This window comes from Prionailurus bengalensis, chromosome B1, assembly GCF_016509475.1.
Source record: "Prionailurus bengalensis isolate Pbe53 chromosome B1, Fcat_Pben_1.1_paternal_pri, whole genome shotgun sequence".
NCBI lineage: Eukaryota > Metazoa > Chordata > Mammalia > Carnivora > Felidae > Prionailurus > Prionailurus bengalensis.
The window spans coordinates 53577521-53593035 of NC_057344.1; the positions used below are offsets into that span (position 1 = coordinate 53577521).

The 15515-nt window shown below is 38.3% G+C and overlaps 1 pseudogene; it reads right to left on the reverse strand.

Annotated features, from left to right (window-relative positions):
* Positions 1-6342: 6342 nt before the first annotated feature.
* LOC122468729 lies at positions 6343-7282 on the reverse strand (annotated as a pseudogene).
* Between the last annotated feature and the right edge of the window lie 8233 nt (positions 7283-15515).

The window sequence follows — 15515 nt, forward strand, 5'->3', positions numbered from 1 at the left end:
CTTTGTCTTTCATTTTTCCCTTCGTCAATATCTCCAAAGATTTTCATAGTATAAAAGACATTAATTGTTAATAGAATGGGTTAGAAGGTGGGGGAGGAGAAACGGTCCTTCCTACTGAGAAGGCACCTTGAGACCAGAAAACGAAGCAGGTGACTTGATATAGTTTACACAGAGTTTTATTCAGGATAACTTACTGATGGAGAGGATCAGGTGGGCAGCGACACAGGGCTGCACAGCTCTTCTCTGCAATGTCTGGACCTCAGCCCACAGATTTTCTAGAGCAAGGGGACACGCAGAAGGACATTGTAGTGAGATCAAAGGGTTCACATGCACCTAACTGATAGCTGACCTTGAATTAGATCTCTGGGTGCCATGTGTGAGTCAGGAAAGGGAGAAGCTATGTTATCGTTAACAAATTTATGGAGGACCAAAGCAAGCCTTTCTCCATCCCAGGCGTGGCAGGCATTTTCTCAGGTGTAGGTATATTAATCTTCAAGGGACCTGGAACACATAGTCCCAAAAGAGGATAGGAACAAGATGGAGAACCAAAGATGGAGTCCGTATTGTCAACACTCCAAATTACCTTCATTCATGTCCTTTTCTATGTTTGTGTATCTTCAGTGATCTATTTCTAGTTTCTTGGTTATATACTTAACATTTTAATGTTTACTTTTTTTTCGGCTGTTATATAACCCAGTGATCTAACCTAACCTCTATCATTTCTTAGCTATCATTTTATTATGCATACCCATTGATGTAAATTTTATGTGATTTTTAATACATATGTGCTAAACTAATTCTACAATGATCTGGAAATATGGATTTTACTATAATGTGAATGTGTCAGTTTGTCTTAAGAAATCAGTGTTCTGGGGCGCCTGGGTGGCGCAGTCGGTTAAGCGTCCGACTTCAGCCAGGTCACGATTTCGCGGTCCGTGAGTTCGAGCCCCGCGTCAGGCTCTGGGCTGATGACTCAGAGCCTGGAGCCTGTTTCCGATTCTGTGTCTCCCTCTCTCTCTGCCCCTCCCCCGTTCGTGCTCTGTCTCTCTCTGTCCCAAAAATAAATAAACGTTGAAAAAAAAAAAAAAGAAATCAGTGTTCATATGATACTTTGAAAATTAGGTAGTATATTTAAGTATAGAATTCTGACACACTGAAACAAGAGTCACAAGCTTAATACTGTAAAAGTAAATACATATCATTAAAGAGGTTACTAAGTCACATACTGAAGTTACATTCCTAAAGGAAATATATGAACCACCTTTACAGAAATTGAGTCAATATGTCAAAATGGAAAATGAAAATCCACAACTCTGTTCTTATAACTTTAGTATAACAACTAATAAAAAAGTTTAGGTCAAACTATTGGTTGGTCAGTTGTGTTTTGAAGTAAGCATCTCTATAAGTCAAATAGTGAGATTATTATCAAATCTCCATATAAAAATTCCCAGCAATTACACTCTTGATCATAATTATTGGAAATACTGAGCTTTCCTTTTCTCTCTCATTGTTTTCTAAGTTTCCATCACATAACTATGTTACTAAGTTGCCTGAAAGTTAATCTTGCTGGCTGGTGGTACAAAGAACGACTTATTAATATTAATTTAGAGTAAATAAGATGTATTAATTGCTGGAATAATAGGAGATCGTTGCCTGTACTTCAACAAAACTTAAATGATAAACACATCACTCCAGAAATTGCATTTTACACTAAATTGCTTGCCCAAGTCAACCCATCAACCTCTTTTTTTATTTCAAAATATTGGCACTAATAATTAATAAAGAGCTCCTGCTAAATGAGGATAGATTTATTATTATTATTATTATTATTGGTCACACTATTTCATCCATAGTATGTATGTATGCATGTATGTATTTTTCTTTCAAATTTTTATTTAAATTCCAGTTAGTTAACATACAATGTAATATTCGTTTTAGGTGTAGGATTTAGTAATTTATCACTTAACATACAACACCCAGTACATGGCTTTTAATTTTAAGTATCCAGCTTCTTCCTTGTGTACTCACTTAGTACAACTTCCCCTTTCACATCTGTAAATAGATTCACTTTCATTTTGTAAAATGACTTTTCTGGTTTGATTTCACCATTTTGTTTAGTTTTACCATTTTGATTTTTAATTTTGTTAATATTTATTTATTTATTTATTTAGAGAGAGAGAGAGACAGAGAGCGAGCAGAGAAGGGGCAGAGAGGGAGACACCAAATCCAAAGCTGGCTCCAGGCCCTGTGCTGACAGCTCAGAGTTCTGGAGCGAACTCACAAACCATGAGATCATGACCTGAGCCGAAGGCAGACGCCTAAACAGCTAAGCCACCCAGGCACCCCACCATTTTGATTTTTAAATCTCTCTTTTTTTAAAAAAGGTTTTTATTTATTTTTGAGAGAGAAAGCACAAGCGGGGCAGGGGCAGAGAGAAGGGGGCAGAGGATCCAAAGCCGGCTCTGCACTGAAAGAAGGGAACTTGATGCAGGAGCTAAAACCCACCATCTGCGAGATCATGACCTGAGCCAAAGTCCAACGCTCAACCGACTGAGCCACCCAGGTGCCCCTAAATCTCTCAGGTTTTTTATGTTTAAAAATATTCTACGAGCTAAAAGAAACAAAATCTCCACCTATTCTAATTACACATATGTTCTGTCATGAGCTATATAATTGAAGAGAAGTCAGAATGCATAGATAAGAATCAAATAGATAATCGTGAGCTGAAACAAATAATATTAAAAAAAAATAGTAGAAGAGATGAGCAGAAGATTTCAGCAAGCAGGATAAAGAAGATAGGTAATTAAGAATCTCCCAAACTGAAGAAAAGAAAAGAAACAAGAAAGTTAAAAAGTAGCCATGCCTCTGAGAAATAAGTGACCCACTGTGAAAAAAAGTCTTTCTTTTTTAAAAAAAAATTTTTTAATGTTTATTTATTTTTGAGAGACAGAGCATGAGCAGGGGAGGGGAAGAAAGAGAGACACAGAATCTGAACCCGGCTCCAGACTCTGAGCTGTCAGCACAGAGCCAGACAAGGGTTCCAACTCACAGACCATGAGATCATAACCTGAGATGAAGTCTGATGCTTAACCTGCTGAGCCACCCAGACGCCCCCAAAAATGTCTTCCTTTAAAAAAAAATTGCCAACAGCTTGGGGCACCTGGGTGGCTCAGTCAGGTAAGCCTCTCACTCTTGATTTCCACTCAGGTCATGGTCTTACGGCTCAAACCCCATGTCATGGCTCAAGTCCTGTGCTGTGAGTGAAGCCTGCTTGTGATTCTTTCTCTTGCTTTCTCTCCGTCCTTTCCAGGCACGCACACACTCTCTCTCTCTCCCAAAATAAATAAACACTAAAATTAAAATCAAAAATTGCCAAAAACGGCTGTTGCATATCATTTGTATTCACATCTTCCTTTTACTTCATCTTTTATTTTTCTGTGTTACAGCAGTGTGGGCATTTTTCCACTGACCTTTCCAGATAAGTGATTCTGTCATCGGCTATGTCCAAACTATTATGCATACCATCCACTGAATTATCTAACATGTATTGCAGTTGTTAGTTCTGCGGTATCCGTTTGAAACTTTTGTATCGATTCCAAATTACTGAGGATATTCTACATTCGTTTGTATATTTTGTAGATTTTTTCTGCATTAAATATATCAATCACATTTTTTTTTCATGTATTCTTGCTCCAGTATCTGGATCATACTTACAGTTTCTCTCTTCTTTTTTTTTCCCCCTTTCTTTTTTCTTCTCTTAGTAATAAATCATGAATTTTGATTCTTAGCATGTACGGTAATGTTTAATGTTTCATTGTGTGCAGGAATTGTGTATGAAACAACCATCACAACTCCAGGTGACTCCTCCAGAGTTTTCTCTCTTTCCTCTGTTAGAAAGATGGGCTGAAGAGCTTATCACTATCTCTAATCATGGGTTGTGCCAGGTCAGAGGTGAGTGGTTTTTAGCACATCTTGGGGAATTCTCCTTTCCTTATGTTGGTCAGGCATGGGCCTGCTGGACTTTCAATTCTGTGATTCTATTTTCACAACTCTGAAAACTTATCAGTGGTTGTGCTCTATCACCGAGAGGTTCACCACCCAGCTCTCCAGCATCTTGCCACATGCAACACCAAAAATCAGGTAAGTGTATTATGGGGACACAGTGCGTGTGCTGGCTTGTGTTCAAATATAACATGATTTTGGGAATTGACACCTTTATGACATTTCAAAGAGGAACGTTAGTTCAAAATATGGCTTGTGCTCAAAATACAACATGATTTTGGGGATCTATGCCTTCGAGAAATTTCAGAGGAGCTCACCAGCATGCCACGAAGCTCTCAAGCAGTTGTGAATTGAGAAATTGGAGAATTAGAGGCCCTCAATACCTAATGTTTACAGTCTATCTAACCCGTGTAGTAAGTAAGACATTGGGAATCTCTCTTTCCCTCAGCAGAGGTGCTCCACCTGGGCCAAGCCCAAGGCTCAATTCACATCTGGCATCAGCAAATGCTCAGAGGACAAAATGGCTGGCAAGATTCAGTGCTTTTCAGAATTGTTTTATCCTGCCTGAAATTTTATTTTATTTTATTTTTTTAAATGCTTATTTATTTTTGAGACAGGCAGAGACAGAATGCAAGTGGGTTAGGGGCAGAGAGAGAGGGAGACACAGAATCCAAAGCAGGATCCAGGCTCAGAGCTGTCAGCACAGAGTCCAGCGTGGGGTTTGAACTCACGAGCTGTGAGATCATGACCTGAGCCGAAGTCGGTTGTTCAACCAACTGAGCCACCCAGGCGCCCCCTGCCTGGAATTTCAGTTCATCTATTCCATATTGCTTCCTCAGCATTCTGATGTCCTTCAAATATGGTTCTTAAAATAAAATTAGATTTTCTAGTTTTTTTTTTCTTTGCAGAGGAAACATGGTCTGCTAAGACTTATATATCCTACTTGGAATTGTAAATATCTTCTTTATCTTATTTTACAAGTGAAGTTACCAACAGGTCGATTGGCAAGTATCATTTTCCTTTATTTTGAGAGTTTGAAGTAATTCTATCTAAGTGTAAACCATGTCTCCAAGATAGTAAAGACAGTGGTGTGAAAATTCAAAACCTTCTGATGTCAGACTCCTTCCCACGTTGTCTGTTATGCAAGATAATACTCTATTCAGTCAGAATTCAGTCACAAGAAGAGCCCATCTCTGAGGCAGCCATGCTTTACTAACAGGGAGTGCAGGTTTTGCACCTGAGACTAGAGATCAAAGGGACGAGGTGCCATTATTGGAACCCACACGTTCGGAGTAGGTCCCGTGGCTCTAGGACTCTGACCTCTGAGGAGAGGGTTGGCCAACCTGGTGCTGAACTTCAGGGATTTGGTGGAGGCCTCAAAGTCCTGGGATCTAGAACTTCAAGGGTAAGACATGTAATAGCTGTGCCAGTATCTCTAAGGCTGAAAACTACCAGTTGGTTCTGAAAATTACCTATATATAGGAATATATTCCTATATATATGAATATATAAACACATTCTGTTTATCTGTTATCTATCTATCATCTGTCTATCATCTATACCTACCATCTATGTATCATCTATATATCTATAGATCTATATATATAGATATAGATATAGATATCTATATATCTATAGATCTACAGAAAGAAAGTTACCAATGATGCCAAGGTGAAAGCTGTAATGAAGCAACACTGACATGTAGACCAATCAAAAAATTTCCCAGGTTTCTAGAATTCCTCCAGGATAGGGAGATAGGGAGATAGGGAGATAGGCAGATAGGGAGAAGTCTGTCAAAGAGGAAATGCAATTTGCAGGTCCCCATTCCCTGTGTGACAAAGAAAGTTACCAAAAGGAAGGATGTTTGGAAGTGAGAGACAGCAAATTAAACACACACACGCGCACACACACACACACACACGCAGAGAGACCATCCATGTGGTGTGCTTCTGCTTAGGAACACAAAGAGATTAATTCCATGAAAAACGAACCACTAAAATTGCTTAAACTATGTAGAAATATATTAGGGATTATGTATTTTGCTAATTTTTTATTGGTTAATGTTCGTGATCCCCAGTGATAAAAAATCATGAGGATTTTCTGTCATTAACCTGTGACACGTGCTGTACCACTTTTGTTGCCAGTGACTAAAACTTAATACATAGGAAAGTTCATTTGGAATTGGGTTTCTTTTTTGAAGTAACTTTTTGGTCCTCTTTCTTGGGTTAAGTTGAAACGCCCAGCTCTTCTTTCTTCAATGAAGTATGAGCACTGTGGCTTTGATTCTCTAATGAAGTTGGTGCAAGTGGATCATTCTGCTCTTTTTTCTTATCCTTTTATTCATTTCTTAGGAAAAGTAAACGTAACAAACATGATAGAATCAAAAAAGGAATTAGCCCAAGTAGCATTATGCAAAACTTCTTTTGTATCTTTGCATTCTTCTTGGGGCGGGGGGGGGGGGGGCGGACCACTGCCACTACTACCTCCAAAGCCTTCTACCCCATCCTTAGGAGGGTTCCACTCATGGTCGCAATGGCAGTGACGTCTATTGTTGCAGACCCCATTCATATTGCAGGTCTTAGGTGTATAAGTTCTTGGCATATACGACATGTGGACGTACTTCCTTTGGATGCAGATATGCTCTTTACCACACTCTGTACCATCTATCATGGCACCGATATGAGGTATTGTCATCCCTGTATGGTAGTCTGTACCCCAGCAGGTGACACCATCAGGATGGGTCCAATGTACGCTAGAATGATCACTCAGAAGAGAAATTTCTGTCACATTCTCACACTGAACACTCCCACACAGGATATCTGATATGTTACACTGTACATAGGTAGAACTTTTTGTACCACAGTTACTGAAAACGTCACCTTGGATGTTCATTATCTTACAGCTTCTTTGCCAAAATTTTCTCTACACTGTTCATCATAGATACTGCACCTCTGCAGTAACCACCACCTGTGCATTCGGCTCCATCTTGCATCTACACACCTTCTGGACACTGATTAGTGTTCCCATCTCTCCACTCGGGAAGGTCACATTCATTTTCCCGTTCTCTACACATGTCACCTGATGGCATGATCATGTAATCTTTGCAACAAAGCCCAAGAGCCCAAGTAGCCCCAGGACTCAGAGTACAGTTTGACTGACAGCGTGGATCTTTTGTACACAGATTTAAGGAGCCACAGTCACAGTCTTCTCCATCTTCAACCACACTGTTCCCACAATATGTATACTGGAAGATTGTGTCTGCATTTGGTGGCGTGTGCATTCTTTTCTTGTCATGTTGTTCCAATAGGCAGCATAACTGCAGTTGCTGAATTTAGTTGTTGTCATTGTCCTTGAAAACATTATGCACCCCTGATTCCCACATTTACAAGTTTTATCATCATGCAGCATACCTAGAGAATGGTCTATCTCAAGCGACAGTATAAATGCAAAATCATACAACTTTTCTTGTATGAAACCAATGACTCCACAATTCAAGCACATATTATATATTGTCCTCACATCGGTCAAGCCCAGATCAACACCATAGGCTTTCTTTACAAAAGTAAGTGCAAGATCATGAGGCAAGCGGGTCCTAAAGTCACCGTTCTTCCATTTGCAAAATACTCCTGGGAGAGATTTAATGCTATTAATCAGAAGGAGTTTTTGTCCAGCCCATATCTCAACTCCTATGAAAATCACGTCAATATCCAGTGATTTAAAAAATTGATTTACATAACTGATAGCAAGGCACATTGTCTTTGGCACATGTGAGGTATTACTTTCCTCAGAAACATATTGATTGTGGTCTATCATGATGGTCAGTTCAGGAAACCACTTGTGGGCTTACCAATCTTTATACCCACTCTGCATCAAAGTGGAACTGTCACTCTCTAGAAACTTCCATTGTTGTGCTATTTCTTCATTTGTTAATGCACATCTCATGAGTGGGGATGTGTTTCCTCACTGTTATACATCAGATGTTCAAATGTGGTAGAAAGTATTTTGGGCTTGATTTCATGAGCAATGTTATTTGTAACACTCCTTGAAAGCCCCAAAAACAGGTACTGAGGTCAACCAAGGATTCTGGGTCCCCTTCCACATAACTGTGATAGTAGCAGTCCTTTGAGACAAAAAGCTGATCCTCAAGGAGAGCACCCTGGTCTGTGTAGGTAAGCACTGAGAGGTTTTGAGACAAAAAAATTTCTTGACCTTCATGTAGAGAATGTGATGTTGGCCTCCAAAATGCAGGCTGTAGGAGAACCAGCCAGATGCTTCATGCCAGGGCCATGGTTCAAGGGAATCATCACTTTTGGAAGACCATGGCCCCCAACCTGGAACCGTCTAGAAAGGAACTGACACATGTACAGCCAGAGCATAGGAAAAGTGGTCCTCACATGCACCAGGACCTCACCCACAGACATTATGGAGCCAGCATACTTAGCCATTGATGACAGCAAAAAAGGGCAGTTCAGGAAGCATCACTGTTCTGTTTCTTCTCTCTGAGCTGGATGTGGTGCTGACTTTGAATCTGTCCTCTTGCTAAATTAAACCATTAGGGCAGCAACACTAACAGAGAAAAAATAAGATGAAAGACAGAGACAATCATGGGGGTTATGAAGTGGAAGAGGAAGAGAACAGTATGAGGTTGAAATGGGTTAGTTTGGCTCAAGACATGACTCAGTATACTGCATTTCATTTTCCCTTAAATAATGGTAAGGCAGAGTGAGACTGGGTGTATAAAACAATGGTGATTGGTCAGAGGTTGACACTTCCGGAACTTAGATGAAGGACACACATGGATCCATTATGCTGTTTTCTAAATATATGAATATGTATGAACCCTTTCACAATAAATCTGTAAAACAAGGATCTTAATGGAAAGGTGAACATCTATCGTGTTTTGATGAAGAATTCTTGATATATGTATCTGGGCTAGGTATAAATACCAATACATAGGTCTTCCTTTCTTTTTCTCAATGAATTAGTTTGTGGCATTACTCAGGAGAGATAAAAAATTACTCACATACATTATTATTTTTTCTCATTGTCTATAATATAAGCTTCCATTTGGCAAATTATTAATTATCCTAGCTCCTTCTTGTATTCTTCTTTTCGTCTAAACCTGTGAAGCTGCAAGGATCAAGGCATCAACTGTTTTCACAAATATTGGTAACTACTTTAAGGGTACCTTCATTCTATAATCAGTATATAATGGTGGTATTGGAAGGGGGAGTTTACTGAGCTGGTGATGGAAGTTACTCAAATGTGTTTATCTTTGATTCTTCTTTTAAGAACAAAAATTTGAAAACCTCTAACCATGTAAAATGGAAGGAAATCAAACTAGCTGGAAGAGTAACACCTGGAGATTGGCATATACTGAAAGCAAAATAAAGTTCCTTCAGAAATCCAAAGGAAATCAATAATCCTAAATGGAGAGAGAACAACTTTGGGGCAAGTCATATTGTCTTCCAGTGGCAAGGCATCAAAGCTTGCATTTATAAGATTGCAGGGTAACCAGTTCCTGAGTTAGGCAATAAAATATATTTATTTCATAAATAAAAAAAACACATACATATTTTGTGTGAAATAAAGAAACAAAAAAATCATCTCAGTAACACAAATGTATTATCACATATTTGTGAAAATGAAATCTGGTATTAGCATAATGCCTGGCTGGCAATAATGACGTGTTGCTTTCTTCTTTAAATAAAGTGTTTATAAAAACACATGATGCACAGACATGGTGCTATATATTTGGGAGACATAAGTGAGTGCATGTGTCATGAACATTTAATAGTATGGAGCTCAAATTTAGACAGAGTGGATAGGGCCATTTGTAAAATTGAATTCAGTATTTTACATATAAAATTTTTATTTTTATTTATCTAGGGAAATACAATCTTCATCAGACCATCAGACCATGAAAGTGACATTGCTTGAAGTAAAAACCCCTGGTGTGGTTGAAAAAAAACACATGGTAGTGAAGTTGACTATCAGATCTAAAACAGAATAATCAAATCCATTTCCATAAAAGGAAATCCAATCCATAAAAAGGAAAGATGCCTAATTTAGGACCTATAATATCTTAGATCCTATGCCCATTTCTGCTTACATTATTTTTTAAATTTTGATTTTGTGTTCTTTAACCTTTTTTCCTCTGGAATTATTTTCCTGTCATTTATGGAATCTGCCTTTCATAAAAAGCAACAACAATCACTTCTCCATCAAACTTCTCCATGGACAGCTCCTTATTCGTGGTTAATTCTATTACACTAAACCTACCAGTAGACAGCAGAAGAGCATGCAAAGACCCGCGGAGAAGGTTTCCATACACCCGTACAACATACAGACCAGACATCTGGTTGCAATTCACTTGGAGTATCAAATCCACTTCCAATCACTCAGCTGGTAGCTAGCCATCGCTTTAAAACACTAGTCTTTTTTGTTTTGTTTTGTTTTGTTTTCCTATTCATATGCCATATCCCAAATTAGTCCTACAGAAGTTTCAAAGCTTTGGATGTCCCATGTGCTAATACCCACGAATAATTTTACTCACATTCGGGATTTTGTGAACATGTGGACAATTGATACAGCAACTGGCTTATTCTATCTTTAAAACTCATTTTCAACAATTGATCTATGGCTAAATATTGCATCTTACTATCACCTATACATTATTATCAAACCCTAACCACCTCCTAACCCTAACCCTAACCCTAACCCTTATGACCACCTTCCACTGTCTTAACTCTTACACATTAACTAGTTAACTACTAGTTAATAAGTTAACCACTTACTATGATTCAAAACTTACTTCTCAAATTTCTGGGCAAAAATAACTTTTCTTTCCATTTTTTTCCCATTTGTTAATTCCCTTTATTTTCTCTCTTACCCCAACAGCCTGGCTCTAGATTCCATCAATTCAACCATGGTAGGCTCAACCCAAACTAGGTTAATTCTTTTTCCCACTTTCTACATTCCTAGAACAACCTGCCCAAACTATAGGAAAATAAATCAGACTATCTCTAGAAGAATGACTATGTGAAAGGTAAAAACTACAAACTGGATAAGATAGCCTGATATTTCAGCCCAAAGGATAAAGTCAGGAACAAATATTTATTTCAACCCCTTTATGATTCTAACAATTTGAACTTTGTTGTCCACTTTCTGATTTTCTTTTTAATTTCTTTATTAAGACACAAGACCCTCAGCTGACAACCTATTGTTTTTGTTTTTACAAGTAGTTATCATTAAATTTCAATAATGGTGGCACAAAACCAGACACTTAGATCAATGGAACAGAATGGAGAACTCAGAAATGAGCTCACAAATGTATTACTACCTAATCTTTGACAAAGCAGGAAAGACTATCCAATGGAATAAAGACAGTCTCTTCAGCAAGTGGTGCTGGGAAACCTGGACACCAACATGCAGAAGAATGAACCTGGACCACTTTCTTACACCATACACAAAAATAAACTCAAAATGGATGAAAGACCTAAATGTAAAACAAGAAGCCATCAAAATCCTTGAGGAGAAAGCAGGCAAAAACCTCTTTGATCTTGCCCGCAGCAACTTCTTACTCAACACGTCTCCAGAGGCAAGGGAAACAAAAGCAAAAATGAACTACTGGGACCTCACCAAAATAAAAAGCTTCTGCACAGTGAAGGAAACCATCAGCAAAAATAAAAGGAAACCAACAGAATAGGAGAAGATATTTGCAAATGACATGTCAGATAAAGGGTTAGTATCCAAAATCTATAAAGAACTTATCAAACTCAACACCCAAAAAACAAACCATCCAGTGAAGAAATGGGCAAAAGACATGAATAGACACTTCTCCAAAGAAGACATCCAGATGGCCAACTGACACATGAAAAAATGCTCAACATCACTCATCATCAGGGAAATACAAATAAAAACCACAATGAAATACTACCTGACACCTGTCAGAATGGCTAACATTAACAACTCAGGCAAAAACAGATGTTGGCGAGGATGTGGAGAAAGAGGATCTCTTTTGCACTGCTGGTGGGAATGAAAACTAGTGCAGCCACTCTGGAAAAAATTATGGAGGTTCCTCAAAAAACTAAAAATAGAACTACCCTATGATTCAGCAATTGCACTACTAGGTATTTATCCAAGGGATACAGGAGTGCTGTTTTGAAGGGACACATGCATCCGAATGTTTATAACAGCACTATCAACAATAGCTAAAGTATAGAAAGAGCCCAAATGTCCATCGATGAATAAATGGATAAAGAAGATGTGGTATATATATACAATGAAGTATTACTCAGCAATCAAAAGAATGAAATCTTGCCATTTGCAACTACCTGGATGGAACTAGAGGGTATTACGCTACATGAAATTAGTCAGTCAGGGAAGGACAAACATCATATGACTTCACTCATATGATGACTTTAAGACACAGAACAGATGAAAATAAGGTAAGGGAAGCAAAAATAATATAAAAACAGGGAGGGGGGACAACACATAAGAAACTCTTAAATATGGAGAACAAACAGAGAGTTACTGGAGGGGTTGTGGAAGAGGGGATGGGCTAAATGGGTAAGGAGCATTAAGGAACCTACTCCTGAAATCATTGTTGCACTATATTCTAACTAATTTGGATGTAAATTTAAAAAATAAAATTAAAATAGAACCATAAAAAATTTCAATAATGGTATTTTAAGTTGTAAAACTAAGAGTTTTTTATTTGTGCACATTTAATAATGACCTGATATTTTTGTCTGTCTTGCTTATTGCAGGTAATTGGTGAGAAACGTTTCAGGCTGAACATTAAACTCATCATTGGAGTGACCTACATTCTTAGAGTGCTTGGGTACTTTTCTAGGACTAAAGGATAGGGGTATTTTACAAGATGCCAAGAGCCCACAAGAATACATAAGACCCTTAAATTAAATCTTTGAGGACAACATGTATAAATTGTAAGTAAAATCTTAATATACTGATTTCTTCTCCATATACTTCTTGATATACAATTGGTAATTATTATGGAGTATTGACTCTGGTTGAAAATAATTATTTGTAAGTAATATAGTGTTAAGGGTTAACTTAATCAATTTAAATCAACCAGAGCTTTTTCCTAAGATTTCAGCTTGTAAACAGGTAATAGGAATAGCCTCTCACTTGAGTAAAATAGACCAGAATGATACAGAGTACAGGTCAGATCCTCCTCAAGATAAAAAAAAAATTGACAAAGAATCATGTTGTATTTGTATGCATGTACATGTACACAAAAATCTAGTGCTTCTCTCCTTTATAACTAAATTCTCAAGTGACTTACCAACCATACAATTAATTTAGGACTTCCCCTGGTCTTTTCACACGGTGCTGTCATAGCACTCTGATCTCTATGAACAGATTTTTATTTGAAATCCCCTCCCTTTCGTCTCTTATTTGATTGTGTTCTGGATTTAACTGCTTAGCAACAAGACTTTCCCAGTTCTAAAGATCATGGCGACTGGATAAAATTTCTCCTCACTCTGTCTCCATCATCTCCATCAAGCTTTATCTCTAATTGCTTTTCAATATTAATAAATATAACTACATGTTTATCCCTATACTATGTGCTCCCTTCACATGGTAGAAACACTTTATCTTCAGTACATTTGCTCTGGTCTCAGATTATTCTCTCAACATTGAACCATGTTATGGAATACTTGAATTATTTCAGGTTCCAGAAAGAAGTTTGGCCTTATTTAAACCATTTTACAAAGAACCAGACATCAGTAATCATCTGTAACTTTCATTATAAGTCACAACAAATAACTCAGAGATGGTTCATATCTACACATGCCTTACCTACTAGGGAAGAACTACATCCACAAGAAAAGGGAAAGCAAAATTTTAGAGGTGAATTAAATATAGTGTGGGTATTGATGTCAGTGACATAAGACATTTTTCCTTTCTCTCTCTCTTTTTAAACAACTAATTAGAAATCCATACATTGACACAGTGCCTCAGCACTGGGAGGAACCAGGGAGGACTGTTGCTCATTTGTGCATTGGAAAATAAACAGTCAAGACCTTGGTAAGAGATGCAAATCCAAAGAGGTTGAGAAACAAGTCCCACCTCCATTTGCTTTGGCCAAAGGACGGGGGGGTGGGGGGGGGGTGGGGTGGAAACTAGAGAAGACTGTAGTGGGTAGAAACAAGTAAGTGAGAGAGAATAATTACAGGTTCAGCCTACCAGAGGGGAGATTCCAGCATGCAACTGGAGTGGGAGAAGGATAAGTTTGGTTATAATGGAGAGTGAGGAACTCCACTAGAGCCACAGCCCGTCCTCAGGGTCATTCTGCAAAGGGCTAAGCTTTCCGGCAGTGGCAGCAGAGGCATTTTCTGAAGAGGTCCAAAGACTCAACATCTATGGTGGAAAAAGTGAGAGGTTGGCTGTCCAGCTAACCCAGTTTTGGGATCTCAAGCGGAGAAACCTGTTTGTCTCCAGCAGCTTTCGGGGTTCTGAAGAACTGCCATCACATCGTGAAAAAGAAGAAAGGGAAGAAACTGAAGAATATCAAATGTCATGAAAGGAACGTGATTCATGCTGTGGCTTTAGGACTTCAGCAAGAAGTCTGTATGCAAGCCTCTGGGATTACCTCACTGGAGGTTCTGTTTATCAACGCACAGGCATCTCCCCAGGTGCTGAACCCACACCTCTCCCACTGTGTGTTAGGCAACTTGTATATGCTCCTGATTACCCACAAGGTGGGTAATCTAAGTGTTCTCAGAAGAATGGTCCACAGTTTGTGGGTGAGGGAGATCATAAATTGGAACTGTGGCATCAACCTTCTGGAAAACAAAATAAAGATTTCTCAGCCAGCCTGATGAGTTATGAGATCAAGAGAAAAAAACAAAGCTTATGAATTCTGCCATAAGAGGAAAAAAAGAAAAGTGAAACAGGTCTACCCATGATAAACCGAGGATCCCTACAGAAATACACTAGTGAATAGTCCCCATCTGAAGATTACCTTGTTCATAAGTAATTAAAAATAGCTGTATTGAAGAAACAGCAAACTAGAAGAAATTGCAGAAAGACATTTCAATGAGATTAGGAAAAAGACAACTGACCAGAATGAGTTCTTTACAAAAAAGATAAAACACCATAACCAAGAACCGACCAGAAATTCTGGAGCTGAAGAATTCAACGAACGAGATAAAGTTTATACCTCAGAGCATCTATAGTGGAGTAGAGAAGATAGAAGAGAGAACAAATGACTTAGGAATTTTGAAAGGCACCCCTATTAGACTGTCAATGGATTTCTCAGCAAAAATCCCTTCAGGTCTTCAGACCCTTCAGGCCAAGAGAGAGAAGAATGGGTACTTAAAGTGTTAAAAAATAAAATTACCAGATAACTATACTCTGTCAGTCAAAATTACTCTTCAGATCTGAAGAAGAAATAAGGGCTTTAAAATGGAGGGAACTTACCACTAGACCTACCACGCAAGACATGCTGAAAGTTCTTCAAGCTGAGATGCAAAAACACTAAT